This window comes from Macaca nemestrina, chromosome 1 (assembly GCF_043159975.1).
Source record: "Macaca nemestrina isolate mMacNem1 chromosome 1, mMacNem.hap1, whole genome shotgun sequence".
Taxonomy (NCBI): domain Eukaryota; kingdom Metazoa; phylum Chordata; class Mammalia; order Primates; family Cercopithecidae; genus Macaca; species Macaca nemestrina.
In genome coordinates, this window is record NC_092125.1 from 167519973 (window position 1) to 167545497 (window position 25525).

The 25525-nt window shown below is 36.2% G+C and overlaps 1 protein-coding gene across 4 annotated transcripts in view; it reads right to left on the bottom strand.

Annotated features, from left to right (window-relative positions):
- Positions 1–25525, bottom strand: part of LOC105498452 (phosphodiesterase 4B) — a 585501-nt gene that overhangs the window by 270757 nt on the left and 289219 nt on the right. The window lies entirely within an intron of this gene.

Here is a 25525-nt window from a genome sequence, read left to right on the forward strand (position 1 = left end):
ATCTTTAAATTCACGGTGTCCTTCCCACTCCTCTTCTCTGCTTCAAACAGGCAATCACCAAGTTCATTTAACCTTTACTTAGCAACGTTCCTCCATTCCAACAACCTCAGCCCAAGCTGTGGTTCCTCAGCTAGTCTCAGAATTATTGCCATAAACTCTTAACTGACCTCCCTGCCTCTAGTCTGGACTGCTCCAAATCATTTTGCCTACTTCTGCCAGAGTAATCTTTTTTAATATGCTTTTAAAAATACTGGCCTACTTGCCATTGACTGCCCTTTCAATACCCAAAGGAAAATGGCCAAGCCCAACTGTATAGAGCATAAGGAATTTCACAATTTTAGTCCTACATTTCTGACTTTATCTTTTGACTGTAAACCTTCATTGCAATATGTGAGTATAAAGAACAGGTGCAGACTTATCCAGTAGTCTCTGAACATGCCAAGCACTCTGTTCTTCCATAACTCCATGCCCTTGTACATGCAGGTTTCTCTCCGAGGCATAAGCACCTTTCTCTTCAAAGTCTGGTGAATTTCCACCCAGTCCTTTAAGATCTAACCGAAATATCACTCTTCTCAATTAAACTTCTCTCTTTAAACACCTCTATTATTATCGTTGTCACACTGTATTGGTGTTATTTCTTTACAAGTGTACCTCCTCTAGTCAACTACACACTGTGGTAGGAATTAATTGTCCTAGAACTTAATATGGGCCCTAAAGTTTTGAAAGAATTAGGATAAAGATGAGCTGGAGAATAAAATGCTAATTGGATGGAACTAATGGTGGAGTCCGCAAAAATCAACATTGAGTTAAGCTTTGCAGAAACAAAGAGTCAAATGTGAAAATTCCACTGGCATAATAGAAAATTAATTTATACCAAGTAAAATGTGGTTATAAACAGGAATAATAAGTAAAATGTTATTTACCTAATCATAATAGGAACACTCATTTGAATCCCCTAATGATTATGACATAAAATAAAAGAGTGTGGGATATCAGAAATGTAAAAAATAGTTCTGAAAGCAAATCATAGTAAACTGCCAGCCCTGGCCAGGTGGCTCCAAAACTCAGCTGACCCTTTACTCCACCTACCATCTCCTTTATGAAAATCTCAGGTAGTAAGGATTCAAAATATTAACATCACACCTGACTGCATGCTCTTCGAGGAATTTTAAATTAGCACAAAGGAAAGTGTTTCCCTTGAGAGCTATTCTAGCATCTTACACTCACATATTGCAATTGGTATATGAGGCCAAAGCAACATGCTTTTAATAAAACACCCTATAAACATGGGATGGGGTGTTTGTCATTACCTGGTGATAATTCTGCTTTTTTCCCATCGGAGTGGAGAGACACTGAACCCCACTGAGCTGATAAAATAGGCTCGATGAATCCCTATAGCGAGAACAGCATTAGCAGTAGGATTGCTCAGGTTTCCTGTTGCAAAAACCTGGGTAGCATTTTATTACTGAAGTTGTCTGATTGCTTTGGTTCAAACCTTTTCCCCAATTCTTTTCTTTCTCTACTTAAAATAACAACAACAAACAAATGAAACAATAACACAACAAGCAGAAGCGTAGGATGAGCTCCTCATCATCAAAGACAGCTGCGCAAACTTGCAGTCAAAACACCTATTTTTAGTCTAACAGAGGCAAAGCTTGTCATGATTCCCCATAACCTGTCAAGACCAAGGGAAATATGTACTGCATGCCCTGGATCTTCGTGCTGGCACAGTTATAATGTATTCAGAACCAGGGAAACATTCTAGAGTCAGAGTATCCAGCCACTCTGCTTCTTACAGCAACCTATCATTTTGTTTTCATCAGCTGTCAAGTAATTACTTCCCTAGCTGCATGTAGGGCCCTCTAGATCTCCCTTCTCCCAAAATAAAACTTCTCAGGTGCTCTGAGAGCTACTTCCCATGAAGGTAAATGCAGGGTGTGCTGCTAGCTCCTGTTAAAACTTCTCCATTCATTAAATGTGCACCTTCTCTCATTATTAAGAGGACATTTAAATTTTCCTGCCTGCACTTCTGTCATAAAAATTCCATTTTTAATTCAATGACTTGTTTCAAGTCATTTCATCATTCAATGCTTTATGAAAAATTTAATGGTGTCTATTCCTCTAAGTCCCACTAAAATTGCTGTGTCCAATGTTAGCTTCAAGTCAGCCTAAGAACAGATACTTATATCTCAAACCTGTAGGTTCATCCTCTTACTCCCTAATTCAATGGTTCTCAAATTTTAGTTTACATGAGAAGCACTTGGGGAGGTTGTTAAACCCACAGCTGCCCACAAAGACATTGACTCAGGAGGTCCTGGGTAGGGCACAGGGATGTGCATGCTGACAAGCATCCCCAGGCGATTCCATTCTACACACTGGGGATCACTGCTGAGTCAATGAGATCAAAGCCTTACATAGGTATATTTCCAGCTGCATCCTTACTAATCCTGATACTTGGTGCATCCTAATGAGTAAACCAGCACATCCCTAAGTTCATCAAGCTAATGCCACATCCCCCACCATCCCTGCCTTAACTCTATGCATGTGACTGGCTGTTCACTTTGGTTTCTTGATCAGTACCTCTGTTTCCAACCAAAATAAGAACTGTGTCTGTAATTTCAGCCCAATGCTTGGGACTCTGCCTTATTCCCAGGAGGGAGAATCCCTTCCACTGTAGTGCTAGCCACAGCCTAAATTTCTACCAGAACCTAGACAGATCACCAAGTAGAATGAAGATACTATCACATACATGAAAAAAGACTAAAAACAGCCCAGACCTACCATATCTGATCTTCACTTCCATACCTGAGCCTCCAGACCCCTAAAGCATCAATTTGGAACAGCAACTTCTTTGAGGGTTGATCCCTCAGTCCTTCTACTAGATGAGTTTCTTGGGGTCTAAACCAGAGTTTGCTCTGGTCCCCACCTGAGGAATTGTTCTTAATGTATTTCACTTTGTTGCTATGATGTCATTGGCTAGACTGAGGGTCATTATAAGAAAGATTCCTATGAAGCTCTTTATTGTAACTACTGTAATAATGTTTGCAAGGGTGTTCACTGCTTTACTCAATTTCCTCCTAATGAGAACGCATGGGGAGAAATTTCTGTCTGGTCTTGATACCAAATATAGATTTACTGCTTGTGAGCAATTGATTTGCATTTTGTCTTCTGAACAATAAATTTTGTAAGAGAGAAGGCTCCTGTCTTTCACCTTTGACTGGTAGGAAACAAGACCCACCTCCAGCATTATATTGTATGTTTTAAGTCACATTCCCAGCAACATTGTCCCCACTTTTATTTTTCTATTTTCTTTCACCCCAACATGTACTCTCTTGTTATATTTTCTATCTCTCTTGTAAGTGGTCTAATTTTTTAAATTGAATTAAGATTTACCCTTTCTGTACTGACCACATGGACCCAAGAAAATGAGATAACTCAATGGCTGAGGATGACAAAAAATCCTATCAACAAGCATGTATTATGTATACACCTCATGTTCAGAAAAACTGCAACTCACCTGAGAGAGTATGACATAACACAGAGTGCTCATGCTTAATATACCTACAATGTAGCTGAGGAAAGAAGACTGGCACATACAGAATAATACCACACAATACAAGTGTAAAGGTTAGGAACAAGGTGATATTGATGGTTGTTAGCATTTCAGGAGTTTAATAATGAAGGAAAATAGTGAAGGGAGAGTTAGAGATTTTCCAAAGAGTTAACGATTTTCCAAAACAGAACTTAAACCAGCACTTAGGTTATGGAGATAATTTAAGGTTTTTGTGTTGGTAGAATGAGCAGAAAAACATTCTGGGTCAAATGAGCAGCATGGAATGGAGGTACAGTGAAAAGGAGGAGGAATTTGAGATGAAACAGACATGGATTTGGATCCTGGATTCCTGAACTTCTCAGAATACTTTTCCTCATTTGTAAATCAGGATAATAACGTCAACGAAGAATCTTGGTTTTATAAAAATTAAAGATAAACTGTGAAAAACAGCTATTACAATACCTAGCACCCTTTAAGCACTCAAAGTTTAGTCATTTCTATGACAATAGTGATAAGTCTGGAGGTAGGATTAAGTGTCCCCGGCATGCAGGTTTCATGCTCACTAGAATGCCTGCTATACTGTGAGGAGAAGTGGAAAAAATGATTATATAGTTAGGCTGGGGACTGATGGTGGGTGGTCTTATAAGTTAGCAGATAGCTTTGGACTTGACAGAGGAGGAACAAGCGAGCTATTTAAAGTTACTAAACAGGGCAGTGACATGATGAAAGCAGTGTTTAAAGAAGGTGAATGTGGCCATGCAGGCAGAGAATGAAGGAGAAAATACTATAGGCATGGACGCTAACTAGAAGGCTATTGTGGTAATAGACACAAAGCAACAACAAACTGCAGGATGAGGGAGGCAGCAGAAGACTGTAAAGGAGAGACTTTGAAATACTTTGAAGAAAATATTTCTTTCTTTGGAGAGGATTTTGTGACTGGCTATGTAGGAGGAATGAAGGAGTCAAAGGTCAAGCCTAATCATAGTAATTGTCCTACCCATTACCTCCTGTTTGTCTTTATCTCCCACTAGATTTTGAGCTCATACGGAAAAAACACCATTTCTGTCTTGTTCACAGATGCCTAGCATAGTATTTCAAATCTAGATGATACTAAAAATGTTTTTAAGCAAATTTCATCAATGAATAATGAATTAAATTTTGTTCTTGGAAAACAAATCAATATATAATATATAATATTAATGACTATCACAAATATTTATTTATTGAGCCTTTCTATTGAGCACTTTATAAGCACTGTATATATATTATTTCGATCCTATCAAAATTCCTATACAGTAGATACTATTACTATCTCCATTTAAAACTGACAAAATGAGGCACAACACATTGAGGCAATTTACCCAAGGATACTTAACTAGCAAATGACAGAGCCAAGATTCAAACCCATGTCTTCTGATGCCAGAGCCTATACACTTACTCAAGGAAATGGGAATGGGTCCTGGAAAAAGAGAAAGTCTTGTCAAAAGAGAAACAGAAGTAATGGAAACCAGATAACTTTTCCATACCTTGTACTTCATAAGCATTTAATCTTCATATCAATTCCACAGGTAGATATTCACTTAGGTTTAAAATGCTCTCCTACTATGGATAAGCAAGGTGCCCAGAGAGAACAAAGGAGGCTCCTTGTTCTCAGGCAACAGAGGGCAGTAGATGTGAAAAGCAAAATAAGATAAAAGACACTAGTAAAAGAAGACTGCAAAGTACCACCTGATGAAGTATGCAATGAGGACACGGGATAATCAATGCTGGGATTTGGGGAATGGGAGTGAATGCTATCATATTCCCTTGTTTTAATGCTCCTCTGATTTTATTTTCTTATTTCTTTCTGCATATGTACTTCCAACTCTCCTTTTGTGTTATAAGGCTGTATAAAATATATTAGTCCATCCAAAGAGGAGTTTACTAAAAGTTTCCTTTCCAGGAATCTGATGACATATTAGACTGGATGACTTGTGAAATGAGTACATGCCATTTTAATGGGCAAAGTGGTGTTTATGCAAATGCAGAGTATTTGTAGCTACATACACACACACACACACGCACACACACACACACACACACACACACAGAGGGATAGAGAGAGGGAGAGAGAGAGAGAGAGTTTTACTTTTCATTCCCAGGTATAATGTTTCATAGTAAAGAAAAGATGGGCTTTTATATATCCACCTGTCAGGCAGAGCAAACTGTTACGACACTAACTGACCACATCTCTCCAGTACTACCACTAAAGCTTGGACACTTTCTACTAGTTCACATTGCTACCAGGGTTCCTGACAAAAAATGAAATTTCCTTTGGAATCATCAACGATATAGAATTGAATTGCTAATTCCATACATAGAATTTTCTTTATCCCTGAATTATTTATTATATACACTTTATTCTACTTCAGAAATTAGTACAGATGGATGACTATTAGAATATATATTTCAAGAAGATTTTTTAAACATTACTTCAAAAAGATTTACTTTCACTAAATTTCTTTTATAAGGTGAATTTTGTTGAACTTTTATGTGGAAAGTGTGGACCTCAGAACGTTTGGGACATGGAATATCATCTATGGAAGATTCTCAGTCAAAGCCTAGTGGGACTTAACATTCAAGTGAAGAGGACCTAGCACTGAAGCTTTTGAATGAAATGGAGAATGTTGATAACAGACGAGAGATATGCGGTAGGCAAATTAATCTCAATTAATGCCAATGTTAGATGCTTTCTCTCTTATGACTAAACAGCAATTTTTATGGAGGAAGAGCAAGAAATAAGAGACTACAATTGAATTTCCTCACATAGAGCAAAAGACCATGGAGAAAGCTCTGTAAAAGATGCAATAGCTGTGAGTCAGTAAGATCACAAAAAATGGAAGAATGTTTTAGAAGTTCTGGACTAAGGGCCAAATAGAAGATGGGAGATCTCTTTCTCATTTATATGACATGTTCTCACTTACAAGTGGGAGCTAAATATGGGATACACATGGACATAGAGATGGGAACAACAGACACTGGAGCCTACTAGTTGTGGAGAGAGGGTTAGGAGCAAGGGCTGAAAACTACCTATTGGGTACTGTGCTGAAAACCAGGATGATGGTCCAGTCATACCCCAAACCTCAGCATTATACAATATACCCCTGTAACAATCCTGCACATGGACCCATGATTCTAAAATAAAAGTTAACAAAGAAGAAAAATAAGAAAAGAAAAATACATTTAAAATTTCAAAATAAAAATCTCCGACACTTTAATAGGGGATAAGAAGGCCAGAGTGTACCTGTAACACATGGTGACACCTTGATGTTGCCTCTAAGATGGGGCCCCTCAGCACCTGGGGGGACACACTGGTGAAGACATGCTTTTCCCACTTTGTTTTCTAAAGACTTCCTATCATTTTTATTATAAACTCAGACTATTTCTGCAATAACATCCAAACATTAAAACCTTTGCCAATGTTTTCAATAATTATGTTTTGAATTTTACTTATGTAATGAAGCCTCTTCTTTTCCCTTTTTTTTCCCCAATACTATAATTCAAGTTATAAAACTGTCTTTTCGCTTGCTAAAAAGATAACAATATTCTTAGACTGACCGGTTTTGTCAAAGCATCTTATTTGCTCAGTTTTCAACAACTTATATTACAGACATGTTCTATCGGTAGTGTCACGGTGATTTGTGGAATTTGGTTGGTAACACTTTGACACAATTTTTCTGTATGAACTGGAAAAACTTTCTCACTTGGGAAAGGAAAACACCATGGCACAAAACCACAGAAATGTCAGTCTGGTCAATAGCTCCCATTATTCTCAGAGATGTGCCAATGAAACAAAATCCTAATGAATAATTTTAAAAATATTGGTATTCTCAGCCTCTTTTATAGAGTTAGAGACCTAGTGTTTTTCAGGACATATAGAAATACTTGAGGACAGAACGGGCCTTTGTTGGGATGAAATAATTGCTCAAATTTGAAATTAATAAACGTTAAAAATAGCAGACCATTTAAACTGTCCAACAAGTATTAAAATTATTTTCATTAAAGCGTGTTAGTATATATTTATATGCTTATTTTTATTTCTTTGCTCTTCTACCTCATAATTGGAAAGACTACTTCACAATTTAACAAATTATATTTTTAGTAGAGTTCTCACATACTTCATTTTAATACTTTCATTCTCAGTTCTGCCTCATTGCTCTTAATAGCACTTTGTTGCATTATACAAAATATTTTTTCCTCCTCGACATTTAGTATCTTCAAATAATTTCGAACAGCCATTAGCTCTCCCTTTAGCCCCCACTCTGTCAAGCTGTGCTAATTAATTAGCTCCTTTAATCTTTTCTCTAAATAACTCTCTTTCTCTAATCAGTTTGTGGTGAATTCTTCAAAGTTTCTTTAATTTGCTGGAATTTGGTGAGTGGCATTACATGGTGTTACAGATGTACTACAAAAACGATGTGCTACTACTCTGCAGAATATCTGCTGGGAATTTAAAGCACTGGCAGGTTCATGTGGCATATTTCACATGTAACCTGTAGGTTGCCAGGTATACAAAATGACAGAGATAAAGGGTCCAAATCCTCAAGCTCCCTTAAGTCACCAAATAGGGCACTAGTGTAACTGTGACCCAATCAGCAGGAGTTTTTAACTATAAATAGTTATATTTTAACTAGAAATACCTGTTCACACCCCCAGGGTCCACTGAAAATAAAAAAGCATTGAATGAAATTGAGACCAAGAGAGAGAGAGAGGAAAAAAAAAAAAAAAACAGAAGCAGAGAGAGACAGAAACCAAGACAGTGAGAGAGTGTGTTCAGAGCATAGATTTTCATTTTTAATTCTGTTTTAAGAGAATCAATATACACTATAAGAGAAAGATGTGCAGGCTATCTGGTGGCAAAATCCATCCCATTTTTTAATCATCAGGGTTTATTCATTATATCTACATGTATTTCCTGAATAAATAAGGGAATTGATGAGTGGATTGTGGGGGTTAGATTGAGTCTCTTTCTCTCCCTTATGCCCATCCGTCCAAAACTGTAAGTGACTCACACCTCAAGAGAACAGGAGTGTTCTTTGATGAAGGTGATAAAGTAGTTCTTCCTACTTGCGAGAACCTCTCACGTATTATGCGCTTTTCATATGAGGTCCTGCGCTAGGCTGCAACACAGAAAAAATGAAAAGATAAGATCTAAGATCTACGAGCAGATTTAAAGTACAATTTATGATAGTGATAATGAGGGAGCTGTCACAATTTTTTAAAAGATGAATTGCCCAGTAAACACTAGAACAGGTTGGAGTAGGGAGAAATAACCAATTTTGTCTCTAGTCTAGAGATTAAGCACATGCTATATAGGTGGAGAAAAGGGGAAAGTGTATATTAGGAGATAGGCTGCACAGCATGGTGATTAAAGAAAGAGGCTTTAGGCTGGGCTTGGTGGGTCACACCTGTAATCTCGGCACTTTGGGAGGTGGAGGTAGGAGGATTGCCTGAGGTCAGGACGTTCAAGACCAGTCTGGCCAACATGGTGAAACCCCGTCTCTACTAAAAATACAAATAATAATAATAATAATTAGCCAGGTGTGGTGGCATGTGCCTGTAGTCCCAGCTACTCGGGAGGCTGAGGCAGGGAAATTGCTTGAACCATGAAAGTGGAGGTTGCAGTAAGCTGAGATCGCACCACTGCACTCCAGCCTGGGCGGCAGAGCAAAACTCTGTCTTGAAAAACAAAAAAAAGAAAAAGGCTTAAACCAGGTAGCAAGTAGTCTCAATTTCAATTCTGTAGTTTACTAGCCATGCAACCTTAAAAAAAGGGACTCAATATCTCTACTACGCAATTTTCTCTTTCGTAAAATGGATATAATACAGAGAACCAACTGTTCTCAGTGCTTACTATGTGTCAAGCAAATTATAAATGCTTTACATGAATTAGCTCATTTACCTCTCACAAAATCCACGAACTGGCTATCATTGCAAGAAATAATTTTTACAAATTGCTTAGAACAGTGTACAGAGGATGTGATGATCATTTGGAGAGGTTGGGTATGACTATTATTACATCATTGTTACCATCTGAAGATATGAAAAATAAAGTACATAGAGTTATGTTATTTGACCAAGATCACACAAACAAGAGTTGGTAAAGGCAAGATTTGAATCAGGAAGTCTATTTATTCCTAGAGACTGAGAACCCAAGTTCTTCACAACGTGGCCTTTAATAATAAACTAATATCTCTCAGAAGTACCTGGCACTGTCCCAAACACACAGAAAGCCTGAAATGTTAGTGAGCATTCTCACTATTGCAGGGCAGACCAGAATTATAGTCAGGATAGGATGCCATTCATTCATTCACTTAACCAAAATTTAGGGAATATCCACATATCCTAGGCACTGGACTCAGTTCTGAGGTCATAAATGTAAGTAAAACATGGTTCATGCCCACAAAGAACTTTCAATATATAAAGGAAATCAAGTTCATAAATAAATAACCAAAGTACTCTGAAAAGTGTGCTATGGGAATAATGGCAATAAAATTACACCTACCTCACTGAATTGTCATAAGAATTAAATTAACACATATTAAATGTTTACATTAGTGCCTAGAACATAGTATTTAGCATAAATGCATTAGCTATTATTGTCTTGTAACCATCTGAGTGGTGGTATGCTCATAAAAAAAAAGCAATCAGACCCAGAAGAATGAAACTGAACCCCACCAATCATCATACATAAATATTTACTCAAGATGGATTAAAGACTTAAGTGTTAGACCTCACACTATAAAAATCCTAAAAGAAAACCTAGGAAATACTCTTCTCAATATTGGCCTTGGCAAAGAATTTACAGCTAAGTCCTCAAAATAAAATCCAACAAAAACAAAAATTAACAAGTAAGACCTAATTAAACTAAAGATATTCTGCCACCAAGAGAAACTATCAAGGGAGTCAACCGACAGCTTACAGAGGGGGAAAGTGTCTGAAAACTATGCATCTGACAAAGGCCAAATATCCAGAATCTATAAAAAATTTAAACAAATCAACATGCAAAAAACAAGTAACCCCATTAAAAAGTAGGCAAAGAACATGAACTTCCCAAAGAAGAAATACAAGTACCCAACAAACATATGAAAAAACGCTCATCATTACTAATTATCAGAGATGTGCAAATCAAAACCACAATGAGATACCATTTCACACTGGTCAGAATGGTCTTTGTTAAAAAGTCTAAAAACAACAGATGCTGTCAAGGCTGCAGAGAAACGGGAACTCATACACCAATGGTGGGGATGTAAATTAGTCCAGTCACTGTGCAGATCAGTTTGGAGATTTCTCAAAGAACTAAAAGTTGAACTACCATTAAATCCAGCAATTCCATAACTGAGTATATACCCAAAGGAAAATAAACTGTTCTACCAAAAAGACACATGCACTCATATGTTCATCACTGCATTATTCACAAAGACACTGAATCAACCCAGGGGCCCATCAACTCTGAATTAAAGAACATGTGCTACATATACAGATGGAAAATTATGCAGCCATCAAAAAGAATGAAATCATGTGCTTTGCAGCAAATGGATGCAGCTGGAGGCCATTTTTCTAAGCAAACTAATGTAGAAACAGAAAACCAAATACTACATGTTCTCACTTACAGGTGGAAGCTAAACATCAAGTACACATGGACACAAAGATGAGAAAAACAGATACTGGGAAATATAAGAAGGGGTGGGGCACAAGGGCTGAAAACTGCCTATTGGCTGAAAACTATATATTGCTACTTGAGAGATGGATTCATTCACACGCCAAACTTCACTGTCATGCAGTATACCCAGGTAACAAACCTGCACACGTACCCTCTGAACCTAGAACAAAAGTTAGAAGAAAAAAAAGAAAAAGAAAAAGAAAGCAGTAGTAAATCAATGGCCTGCAAGTCAAATTTAGCTTCCAGACTTGTTTTGCTTGGCCCATGGTGTTTTGTTTTGTTTTGTTTTGTTAAATGTGAATGAGTTGCTGGCATTAAAAACATATTATGCAGTCAACAGACACATGAAAAAATGCTCATCATCACTAGCCATCAGAGAAATGCAAATCAAAACCACAATGAGATACCATGTCACACCAGTTGGAATGGCGATCATTAAAAAGTCAGGAAACAACAGGTGCTGGAGAGGATGTGGAGAAACAGGAACACTTTTACACTGTTGGTGGGACTGTAAACTAGTTCAACAATTGTGGAAGACAGTGTGGCAATTCCTCAAGGATCTAGAACTAGAAATACCATTTGACCCAGCCATTCGATTATTGGGTATATACCCAAAGGATTATAAATCATGCTGCTATAAAGACACACGCACGCGCATGTTTATTGTGGCACTATTCACAATAGCAAAAACTTGGAACCAACCCAAATGTCCATCAAAGACAGACTGGATTAAGAAAATGTGGCTCATATACACCATGGAATACTATGCAGCCATAAAAAAGGATGAGTTCGTGTCCTTTGTAGAGACATGGATGCAGCTGGAAACCATCATTCTCAGCAAACTATCGCAAGAACAGAAAACTAAACACCGCATGTTCTCACTCATAGGTGGGAACTGAACAATGAGAACACTTGGACACAGGAAGGGGAACATCACACACCAGGGTCTGTTGTGGGGTAGGGGGAAGGGGGATGATAGCATTAGGAGATATACCTAATGTAAATGACGAGTTAATGGGTGCAGCACACCAACATGGCACATGTGTACATATGTAACAAACCTGCACGTTGTGCACATGTACCCTAGAACTTAAAGTATAATAAAAAAGAAAAAAAAAAGAGTATACATTTGAGAACCACTAAAACTAGAAAGTACAGATGACAAATTTGAACCAATCTGCTAAATTGCTTGCATCAAATCAACATTATAAAATTTTCTGTTCTGTAAAACCATCCCTTATAATTTATAGATACTGTTCTATGGCCATGTTTATTAGATCTTTTAAAAAATCAAATGATTTCTGGTAGAAAAAAAAATAGAAGATAATCATATAAAAATTTAGATATTCAGTTTCTCCTGAAAAACCTAAAAATCGGAAAGAACATTTCTGCTTAGTGAATATGAGCATGAGCCAAGGTTTACCTCAGAAAGCCCAGAGGTCTTCTTCCCATTGTATGGTGCCAGAGACCAACTTGAGGCAGCAAGGCCAGGGCTCCAATTGTACAACTCCTTGTGAAGTGGGAATGATACGTAGGACACACAGAAAGCCCCTTCTAGATAAGATCTTTCCTAAAAATTTATTCACAGGTTTATAATTTTGGTCAGTATTATAATTGGATTTTTAAAAATTTTTGTGTCAAAGAGAATATTGTTAAATCTCTTAAAAAGAGGGAACAAAGGTCCTGAGAACCTTTTCTAATTCCACAAACTGCATGTAAAGCAGTAAATATAAAACCTGGAAATCTCACTTAAAAAAAAAATAGGTCCTTAATAAGTTTAACATAGAATTACCATATGACCCAACAATAATAACGCTCCCAGCATACATCCAATACAATTTGAAGCAGCTGTTCAAACAAAAACTCGTACAAAAATGTTCATAGCCCAGCTGATGTAGGACAGGTGAACCCCAAAATTGGGGCTTAGCCTGGGAGAGTTTTTGGCTTTGCTCAGGAAATAATTCAAAGGTGAGCTGGTGGTGGTAGACAGCAATTTTTATTGAAGTGGCAGTGTATAGCAGCAGCAGAGGTACTGTTCCTTGAAGAGCAGGGCTACTCTGGGCACAGTGCCTATAGAGTAGCCCTCCTCTGCAAGAAACAATGTGCTGCTGCCGTGCACTGCCACTTCGATAAAAATTGCTGTCTAACACCACCAACTCACCCTTGAATTATTTCCTGGGCAGAGTCAAAAACCCTCCTGAGCTAAGACCCAATTGGGGACTCACCTGCTCTATATCACAACTATTCACAATAGCCAAAAGCTGAAAACAACTCGAATGTCCATCAACAGACAAACAGATACACAAAAGGTGGTGAATCCATGACATGAAATATTATTCAGCCGTAGAAAGCAATGAAGTACTGATATATACTACACCATAGATGAACCTTGAAAACATTATGCTGAGTGGAAGAAGACAAACACAAAGGCCACATATTATATGATTTCATTCATATGAACACCCAGCTTAAGCAAATTCATATAGACATAAATAGAAAGCAGATTAGTGCAACCAAGGACTGGGGGAGGGGAAAATGAGGAGCAACTGGTTCAATGGGTACAGAATTTATTTTTGTCATGATCAAAATATTCTGAAACCAGATGGTAGTGATGGTTGCAAAATAGTATGAATGTACTAAAAGTGACTGAGCTGTAAATTTCAAAATAGTTAAAATGGTAAACATTGTTATGTGTAATATTAGTACAATCTAAATAAAGGCATTACTCATAGGACTTAGGTTTTCAACGAGCAAGGGCTTTGTTCTCTTTTGTCCAAGTATCTTTGTTCAGTAAGCTTTTCTTGAATAAATGAATGGCTTAATCAGCACTATTAGAAAGGACATAAAATAATTACTGAGCAAAATGAAACATGACCTGACAATTCCTCACAAAAGGAAGGTGTTATTAATACTTAAACTTTTCTGACCAAGAAAACATTTGGATATGCTCACCATTATAAATGTGCCCATGAATTCATTAAACCAAAGGTCTTCCAGTCCCCCTTCCAAGGATACATCCATGAGCAATCACATCTCCACAACCTTCTCGGACACAGGTAGTGAGCCTGAAATGGGTAAGACGGCCTGCCTGAAGATCAGGTGCTATCCATCTACTGAATTACAGTGCTCAAAAATGTATAAGCAATGGCTGAGGGATTCCAGCCTTGAGGTTCCCAAGGAACACTGCACTCGACATTAAAGCCCTATCTTTATTAAATTTAGCTCTCGTGTACCCTGGGTCTACTCCTTTCCACACTATTATCTTTATGTATTTGACCTTTTTTCTTCTATGATATGGTTTTCATACCATTAAGTAATACACACACCCTTCCTAGGATTCTTTCTTGTTTGTTAATGTCCTCAGAGGTGGCATCTGAAACTAGGCTAAGTGTTCAAATATGGTCCACAAGGGTGCCAGAGAAGAATTTCCAGAGTTCCGAAAACTACATTTCTATTGATACAGTTTATATTTGCTTTGGAGAGAAGCATGTTATCTGGTTTACTATCAGATTTGTTGCCAACTAAAACTTGGAGTTGGCTGCAATTTTTTTTTTTTCAAAAAGCACAAGGGGGAGACACAGTTTCATCACCACATGCCAAGAAAGGAAAGGGAGGTGGGAGCAGAGAGAGTGGAGGAGGGTGATATGAGCTGGTTGTACAGAGCTGGGGTCCTAAGACTGCTAGCACCTAGTTTCCCCATCCCTTCCATAGTCATGCATGTCATCATAAAGCACTTGACATATTATTGAGACTTTCTTGTCTAGGTACTCTTCTAAAACTTTTGCCAACACTGCCTCATTGAATTCTCACCATAATAACATGAAATAGGTTTGAAGAAATAAAGTCTCATTGCCCAAGATAAGGTAGACAGTTTGTGGCAAAGCTTCAAATCAAACACAGATCTGCCTAATCCCACAGACTACTCTTAAGTACTAGGTGACATTGTAAAGAAAGGTGCGTAGATGTGCCATGGAAAGGTTCAATCTGTTGGACACACCAATTCATACCAGACACTGCAGAACACAATCCCTGTCCCAGAGAATCACAAGATCCGGCAGGCTCGGCCATCAAACCACAGCAAGGGCATTGTCAAATCACTGTACAATGGCAAATGTTTTTCTATAAGGAACTGGTTAAATGTAAAAAAAAAAAAAAAAAAAAGGCTAAAGGCTGAATACAATTTGTGTTAGAGAAGTGGGATATTTTTTGTTTGCTGTTTAAATTTTGTTTGTTTACTTCACCTCCACCTTCATCAATCCTACAGTTTCCACAGACGTGCATTAGGGGTCTTTGCTCTGAGATTCCATTTCTATTATGGCAATGTATTAAAGTTTATTTTCTATTTGTTCCACTTTCATCCCCACTAGACTGAAAAACTTCAAGGACAAGAACCATATATGATTTGCCTTGATGTTCCTAGAACCTAGCAGGTTATCTAGAACAGAGCAGGTATTCAGGACTAAATACCTGAATAATTCTGTGTAATTTAATAACTAAACTAGAATGGAAAGACAGAGAATCCTAGTGAGTTGGCCATGTGGGGACCATTTTGAAAGGCTGCATTGTATAGGCACCAAGATTCTCAAAACAGTCATGGTCACTCTTTAACAAGGAAAACTCCACTCTCCAGCTTGTTAGTAGTCTGGAGAGCTACCTAGCTGCTTGCACCCCTTTCCCCCAGAAATGTTAAGTCTGCAAACTAAAATTGGTAAAACCATTTTAGTAGTAGAATTTCTCTCAGAGAAATTATAAGGAAATATCCACACATTTGAAAAAACATTAGCAACATGGATAAAAAATGTTAGCACTAAGAAAAGAGAAGGAAAGTCCAAAATAAATGATTCTGGAAATCAGCTCTGTCTTTTACACTTGATAGTGATTTGGATGTATGTCTTTTGGAGGGGAAGGTTAATTCTATTTGGAAATAAGGACACCACTCTTTTCCTTCACTGCTTGCTCATTATTTCTTAAGCAGCCTACATAGTATTCATGGACCTTCAGAATTTTCTTTATAGGAGAAGCATGCAGTGAATTATTTGGCTTAAAGCTTCCTGTGCATAGTGAGCAATTTATGTGTGTATATCTATGTGTGGTGGCTTAGGGGTAGATTAAGAGAGACAAAGGTGTAGGTAAAACATAGCCAAACCATGTCTTGGATATATACTGGTGCTATAAAGAGAACACTAAACTGACAAACAGGAGACATGGCCTTTAGCATGTCACCTAGGATCTTTGTACCTCAAATTTTTCCCCTTTAAAATTTAAGAGTTGGACAAATTAACCTCTGAGTTCCTCCTACCTATAAAGTTGTATGACCTTAAGAAAAGAAGAGGGCTTTTTCGTTGCCTACAGAGCCTGAAAAATCAACATGCTTTATTTTGCAAAGGTTATCGATAACACATAGTCTTATAGCATCTAAAGAAGTTTTTCTTGTAACCTACTTTTTAAGATACAAAAGATCAGTCATAACAGGGAAGCTGTCCACAAGAGGTCTGCATGCTCCTCTTTTAGAAAGCTGAACTCTGAATACCTAAGAAGATGACAAGAGGTGACAGCTAGGAGGGGAAAATAATTCTCAAAAATGGTAATTCAATTTAAGTTGACACTTAAGGTATATCAGTATCTGGTAGAAAATGATGTATTCTCTGTAAGCTCCTCACATTTCAGTGTTACAGCAATGAAAACATAAGAAATCATTTCAGAATATATTCCCAAAGTACTCTTCAAAGGGAACTTTAAAACTGAATCCTACAAATTTATAACCAACATTGGAGATTAATATTCTGCTTTATTAATCCAAATTTCTCTGAGTTGCATTTATATATAGATGGGACATTTTTTGAATCATCTAATCTTTATATAATTATCCACTACAGATATATTGCCTTTAATAGTACCTCATTCATGTTTATATAGTAAGTAGACAGCCAAAATAACCAAAATAAAATTGTAAACCTAAAAAGGATCTCAAAATTTAAGTCACACAAAATTGTTTGGAGAAAAAGTGAGCCTACTTTTATTGTATCAAAGTGCTTGGAATGCCCTACTCCTAATATTATTAATTTATGCTAGTCAATGCAAATTAAAAGCAATGATTTAAACTTCATCAAGAAAAATGTTAACCTTCATTAAGAAAAATTAACATCATTTACTCTGAAGAAAGAGTAAATTTTTAAAAGTCATGTTTATAAAATAATACTTTCATAGCTTATATATTAAATGTCATATTTTAAATGGATTTTGTAATCAATAAAATGATGTCATATCCAATCAAAACAAAAGGATATTCCCTGAATTCCTGTGAATTTATAACTTACCAAGATAGAAAAACATGTTCTTAAACAAATCTTTATGAATATTTAAAACTAAACTACAAACTAAAGTATTACAATTTTAATCAGGTATTTAGCTAAAATAAATAAGAAGGAATCACTTCAAGTACATGTCTCTGATTGTCCATGTTTCCATGGCAACTATCTCTTTCCTTTCCTGCTTCCTAATATCTTTGTTGGTCGATATTTTATGGTAATTGTTTCCATGGAAACTTGTACTTGTCTACTTTTTCCCTAGCCTAAATCTCTACCTTCCCAAAAGGTGAGCCAAAAATGTAAAATTTCTCAGCAAAGATGAATTCAGAATGGCCAGAACTTTAGGACGAATTATTTTTAAATGGTTTATTGTCACTTAGTGTCTCACTTTACCACCTTTCACCGCCCCCAGCTTCCCACTCCATCTACTTTTCCCTCTACCATTCCCTCATATACTGACACATTCTTTTTTCTCCAGCTTGCAAATGTCTCTTCCACCCTCAAAGCCTTTCCTCCATGTAGTTACAGACTATATATAGTAACAAGAATATTCACATATTCCAACTAAAGATTTCAACAGACCTTTTTCTCCTGAGGGAAAAAAATGCATATAGACACATTAATCAATCTAGCTCAACACATTTACAGGGTGCCTGCCCTATATGAGCTGACCACCTGTGGCTATGATGAGGAGGTGGTGGCACTTGCCCAAAAAGAATTCAGAGCCTTGTAAAAATGTACGAACATGAAACAGATAATTTCAGAGTAACAAGTGTAAAGAAACACTGTGTCTACCCTGATCAAGATTTCAAAGTCCCCCTCAATGAACAAACACAAAACTACATAGTACACACATGCACATGCATACACATGCACATACATGTTAATATAAGGAAGCAAGGTAGCAATATTATAACAGAGCTTTACACAAACAATCAAAAAGGAGTAAATCTTATTTTTTGTAATCATAAATATAAGTTAAGGCTTCACAGGAAACATAATTCCACCCAAAATGGTTTCAGTGAGAGATACAATGAAGGGCCAATTTACAGAGTTTTCATTTCCTCCAGGAAGTTTTTCCTGACCCAGGCCCTCATTATTACCTAGCCCCATGACACCCTGTTATTACCTACAATGGTACCAATATTCCATTTTAGAGATTATCCTTTCTATGTCCTCAGTAGACTTGAGATCTGAGAGAGCAAGGAATATGGCCATTTCATTTCTACACTGCTAATGTCCAAATATAGTATGTGCTCAATAAATGTGTGACCTCTACTGGAAAAGACAGAATTGTGGATAATTAGAGTCGTAAATCTAGAAAATAGTATAATGCAAAACTAACTGTAGAAAATGATAAAGGCAGAAGTATAATCATATGCTCTGGAAGAGCTGAAAAAAAGAAATTAAGATTATGATAATTCCTCTTACTGGATAGTGACAATTTGAGATTTACTTTGAAGTTTGGTTAGGATTTCACCATACAGAGATAAGCTAAGGAGGGTATTTCAAAATAAACAAAGCTTTATGAGTGGCATAATAAGAGGCAAAAAGGAACAGAGGATGCTCAGAGAAAGAAATGCTTTCCATGGATGTCAAAGACTCAATAATGGGAACATGATTGGAAAAGTCAATTGGAGCTATTGGTCAGACTTTGCTGACGCACTTCAATGCCCAGGTTAAAATACACAATAGAGGACCACGTAAGGACACAGCAGGGTGTTAACACAGTTACCGAACAGAAATAGGCTTATCTGGAAACCATTCTTAGAATGGCCACAGCCTGTTCTCTTTGTCAAATAATTCTTCTTGCAATTTAAAGCTTTATTTAGTACCTATGTCTCATAGAAGAATGGAATTCTTCTAATTCAGGACTTTATGAAGACAACAAAAAATTCAATTCAAAGTGATTTAGCCACACTGTGAGGTGAAATTTACCTACAGTTAACCAAAGAGTGAACTGAACATCTACCTGTTACAAACCATAAATAACAGATTTGTAGTTGTGGAATTAAGGAATTGATCAAAGCAATGAAAAATGATCTCATTTCGATCTTCCTTTTCCATGATCCCAGATTACTCTTCTTCAGTGTCTCATTATATTCTATATCCCACTTCTGTCTATATTGTAATGGCCTTATATAAAAGTGTGTTTGTATGAGTGATTATATTTAAATGAGAAGAACTTTCTATATTTTCATCTGCAATTGTTCAAAGTGTATTAGTTAATAAAGCAAAGCATGTATTATTTTATTACCCTAATCCAGGATTATGACTTCATTATAAGATAGAAAATCAACTTGATGAGGGAAGACAGGACATTAATCAATTCCAAATTCAGGAACGTTAAAATATAAATTTTAAAGGGGTAGGGGTTCACTGCAATTTGTATTTTAAAAATATGATGTCATTGCTCTCAAAATCTTATCAATTCTTCATCAGTTCTGTTTCTATATTTCTAGCTATTGCTTAATTCTAATATCTGCTACACAACTCTCCAAGGAAGGTTTTTCTCTTTCTTTTATTTATTTATTTTTTAAATTTATTTATTATTATTATACTTTAAGTTGTAGGGTACATGTGCATAACGTGCAGGTTTGTTACATATGTATACTTGTGCCATGTTGCTGTGCTGCACCCATCAACTCGTCATTTACATCAGGTATAACTCCCAATGCAATCCCTCCCCCCCCCCCCATGATAGGCCCTGGTGTGTGATGTTCCCCTTCCTGAGTCCAAGTGATCTCATTGTTCAGTTCCCACCTATGAGTGAGAACATGCGGTGTTTGGTTTTCTGTTCTTGTGATAGTTTGCTAAGAATGATGGTTTCCAGCTGCATCCATGTCCCTACAAAGGACTCAAACTCATCCTTTTTGATGGCTGCATAGTATTCCATGGTGTATATGTGCCACATTTTCTTAATCCAATCTGTCACTGATGGACATTTGGGTTGATTCCAAGTCTTTGCTATTGTGAATAGTGCTGCAATAAACATACGTGTGCATGTGTCTTTATAGCAGCATAATTTATAATCCTTTGGGTATATACCCAGTAATGGGATGGCTGGGTCATATGTTACATCTAGTTCTAGATCCTTGAGGAATCGCCATACTGTTTTCCATAATGGTTGAACTAGTTTACAATCCCACCAACAGTGTAAAAGTGTTCCTATTTCTCCACATCCTCTCCAGCACCTGTTGTTTCCTGACTTTTTAATGATTGCCATTCTAACTGGTGTGAGATGGTATCTCATTGTGGTTTTGATTTGCATTTCTCTGATGGCCAGTGATGATGAGCATTTTTTCATGTGTCTGTTGGCTGTATGAATGTCTTCTTTTGAGAAATGTCTGTTCATATCCTTTGCCCACTTTTTCATGGGGTTGTTTGTTTTTTTCTTGTAAATTTGTTTGAGTTCTCTTTCAATGCCTGCTTTGCAAAATGCTTGCAGACTCTTTCTCTGTATCCCTGGGAATAGCTTCACTGGTTTTGAATTGTATTTCTGCTCTGTGCTATTCCTTCAGGAATAGTTCTCCAAGTTGTATTGTCTTCCTGGCTTTTGGGGAAACAAGAACAATTATACATATAGCTCCCCCAAGGCACTGACTTTTGGTTGCTGTGTCTTATAGGTTTCTTAGCTTCAACAATCTACATTTTGTTGTGTGAATATTACAAAATAAAAAAAAATCAGCTTAAATGTATGTAAAACTGTGCCCTGAACCAAAAAAGATTATATTACTTTTCCTGCGAAATTTTCAGAATAATCTTGTGAGGTTTTAATCTTTTTAATATTCTACATATATGAGAACTAAGTCTAAGAAGATCAAGTAGCATACCTAAAATCACATAGCTAGTTAGAAGTCTGAGCCAAGATTCATATTCAAACCTTTGAAACTAAAAAGCCAACATTCTTAAATAATAGGCTTCATGTGCTCTGCCTTCAGGAGATTAGTGCGAAGGGTAAATGAGACATAAGATACAAGGCGTTGAAAAGCAGAAATGAACATGAAACTATAACTTTTAAGCCAGAACGAAGAAAGTCAAAAAGTAATTGTATTCTGCAGCTTTTAAGGAACGTATAAATTCACCTGGAACTTTCCAATTTTATTTACGTTTTTCTAAATGTTGACACATCACATCTGCATTAACATTTCAATAAAGCGGTGCTAAAGTGTGGTAGTTAAATTCAAAGGCAAAATCAGCTTTGTGTACTCAACAGGAATACTACCAATCATTTCCTACTGGAAATGCTGGAAAATAACTTCTCCTTGAACACTTAGGAAATTTGCATAATAAATACTACTCACCAAATCTGCAAAGCTTCAGGGCAAGCTTTTTCTGCATCTACATGACTAAAAAATGTGTACTAGTTAATTTAGGTAATGTAGGGGATGGAGGAGGTTGCGGGTAGGGACTATCTCATTACTAAGTACAACAAAATTACATAAATTATATGGAAACACTCATCACAGAAATTAAAAATTAAGTGCTTGATAAAGATTGAATAATGAAAGATCAAATGATACATATTCTATTTTTAAATATACAAATACATAAAATTATATATTTTTCTAAATTATAATTTTTGTTACTAGAAAGAAGAACAAAAGCACCCAAAAGAAGACTGAATGAGCCATTTAATATAACAGGAAATGGATGAAGTTTTGCTAAAGTAAAACCTACTACTAACACATGTATATATCTAAAGGTGACAAAAGACATCACTAAGCCTTTTTGTACTAAAGTTAAAGTAAAACCCTAGTACCTAAGTGGAGGACTAATATTGGAGTTAATTATGACCTTGGTAAACATACAATATGTGTATGTATATTCATTGCTATCTACTCTTAAAACTTACATTGTATAATAATAGATTAAAACACTGGAAAAATAATTTGAGAACTGAATTTCAGTGTTCATTCACTCTGCTACTAACTAGCTAGGCAATCAGGGCAAGTTAGCCCTTCTCTGATCCCTTCTTCTATAAATGAGGAAGTTGGACTAGATGACTAAATGATCACCAAAGTCTCCTCCATAACTAATATTCTATGATTACATTTTACAATCACACCCAGAGAATGTCAAAGAAGTATAATACAGTTCCCGCATTCAAGACATAAACAGACTTATTGAAAAAAGAAAAGCAACATATAAAAATGACAACTGAAACTCCAGTAATCTGGTTTTGTTTTGTTTTGCTTGCCTTTGGTAATCAATTCTAGATCATAAACTATTTCCCAACCATAAGTTATTCTAAATTGAAATACACCTACCACACGTATTATTCATTAATTCTAAAGTATGCATTTTTTTACATTTTAATGTTTCTGAAATCAGGATACTACTTAAAATTGATGGCAACTTAAATTCAACGACATATGGTAATAGCTACTCAATAAATATTTAGCTCCATGAATGAATGAATGGATGAATTAATAACTAGTTCTTAGTTAACATCAATCTTTAATTCCAATTTCATTAGTAATACCACAAGAGATTTCTTTGATATTTAAAAAAATAATTTAATACATTATTTATAAATCTACCTCTAAGCAAATTCTGGGCTTTGATTTAAAATCTTGAAAGAAGAAGCTCGACACAGAAATCTAAAGAAGTATACGGAAACGTTTAAATAGCAAGAATAAGAAAATATTAATTTTCTATTTATTATTTAAAAGTAACGAAATTTTTATTTTATAGCCAAATTCATGTTGCAGAGTTATAAAATGAGAAAAGCAATAATATAGTTTAGGGGAAAAGATTGTAAAAGTTTCTGAAACATTTTTTTTCTTTTTAACCTCTGAGTTGGCAAGAAATACCAAAGACATAAAGCTCATTCAGAATATTTTTTAGTAAATGCTACTAATAGTTAAGAGTTGGCACTCAAGTTAAAACATAAGGTGTAACATTCTAATAAAGATAGGAGAACAAAGTGCAGTGTCCAAGAATTCAGTAAAACACACTGCAACCCTAAGGTTCCATAGAGGTATCAGGAAAAATTAGACTTCAGAGTCCAGGAAAACAATAAGCCCTGAGAAAAAGAGTCAATGAGAACTCTACTGGTAAACGGGCTAAGGAGGAAGCTCCACTTGGCTTTCATTTGGCTAACAGTAAACACCAGCAAGAAACTGGAGGGCAAAAGAGAGGAAGACCATAGCTATTTCTTCTGTATCCCCCTCTATCTCTGAACTGCCTCCTTTTTTTCCTTTTCTTGTCTTCCTCATTTCTTTATTTTTTTTAGTAGAGCAGAACAGCTGGTGACTTCCATTTCCATAGCTCCACTGAGCGGCCCTTCTCTTCTGCATCAGCTCCTGCCCCAGTAACTCTGTTTTACTTTCTGCACTTTCACTTTTTCAGATGTAGGCTTCCCACTGTCATTAGCTTCTTGGCATCGCATCAACCCTTGCTTTGTCCCTTACCTTGATTACAACTCTGTAAATAATTCCTTCATTGACAACACTTCATTAGCACTATTGGAAGCAAATTCTGTTTTTGCTAACAAAGGCTAAGAAAAACTTGAGTGAAACCTAAAATGTAAATAATATTGAGGAGTATGAATATCTAATTCTGTTTAATCATACCTCAATTTTTGTTCACAACATATTACTCTCTGAAGAAAAGCACTGACTCAATTTTGGGTAACTCACTGACTTATTGTTAATTCTGATCTTTCCCAAACGTTATTATAATGTTCAGTAGTGAGAGTTCTAACTAAATAGGAAAGCACCTGTTCATTTCAGAGGACTCAGAGAAAACATACTGGATGTTCTTTATGGATTATTTTATGCAAAACTACCTTCGATAAACTATAAAACCTGCTTCTGATTTTGGCTTTGATCATTCATTTATTTGAACGCATTTAGACATTTCCTACTTTTAAATTTAAGAAACAAACATATCAAAAGGAAAAAAAGAAACTGATTCTTCTACCCAATGTTAATTTTAAAAATTGTTCTATTCTGGTTATAACCTAAGTTTTTAAAGGACTTGAGGGAATACAAATTAAATCATATGTTCATAATAGTATTTTAGACAGATAGAACTAAAGCTAGGGGTTCCTGGGACCTTGGGGCAGCATAAGTGGTTGATATGGATTTTGGGTTTCACTTACCCAGAGGAAAGGAAGCTGGAGCACGCAAGAAATAAATGATAGATGTCACATGACTACAACCTGAGAGGTGACCAGATTTGCTAGTGAACACCTGGATGACAGCTTCTTATCTTCTTTATATTGTAGGTGTAGTAGTTGATTGGATCTATTGGACAAGGACTTAAATAATTTTTCTTAGGAGTCGAGATTTTAAGGGTTGGAAACGCAACCAGGATAAGAGTACAAATACAGTTTGGTTCCTTAGGAAGTCCAAAGTCATAGTCAATGTATAGGAAACAGGTTCCAGATACTGTTAAATTCACAGTTAGAAAACCAACCAGAAGACTGTAGGTCATTTGTTTCTGGATTCCAGACTTTCGTAACTCAGTTTACATTATTGGGAACTTTGAAAAATAAAGTCTTATTATCACAACTGCTAAAATGTCATCTTCCACAGCATTTTGCTAGGAAATAGGGTGACATAACCAGTTCATGAGGGTCCTTCACCGTGCTTATTTATACAGTCTTTGATACCAGGGCCTAAGATGTTAGATGTTTTTATTGTATATCAAAGGAGGATTCTTGGGACATTCTTTGTATACTTTGTATTTAATGGTTCAGGGCAGAAACCTACGGTTTTTATGTTTATTCAATCAATCTGTTTCAGCTTCTCTAGTGACAGCAAGAATATTTGCAACTTCACTTACACTCACTCATTCACGCACCAACCCAATTATTTATTTTATTTTAATAAACTTTTCTTGAGTGCATAATACATGTCATTAACTATACTAGAAAACACACCAATAGGTTAGTCCTAGATGGGGTGTCTAGCTTTGAAGAGTTCAGATTTTCATGTGTGAGTAAATAAATTG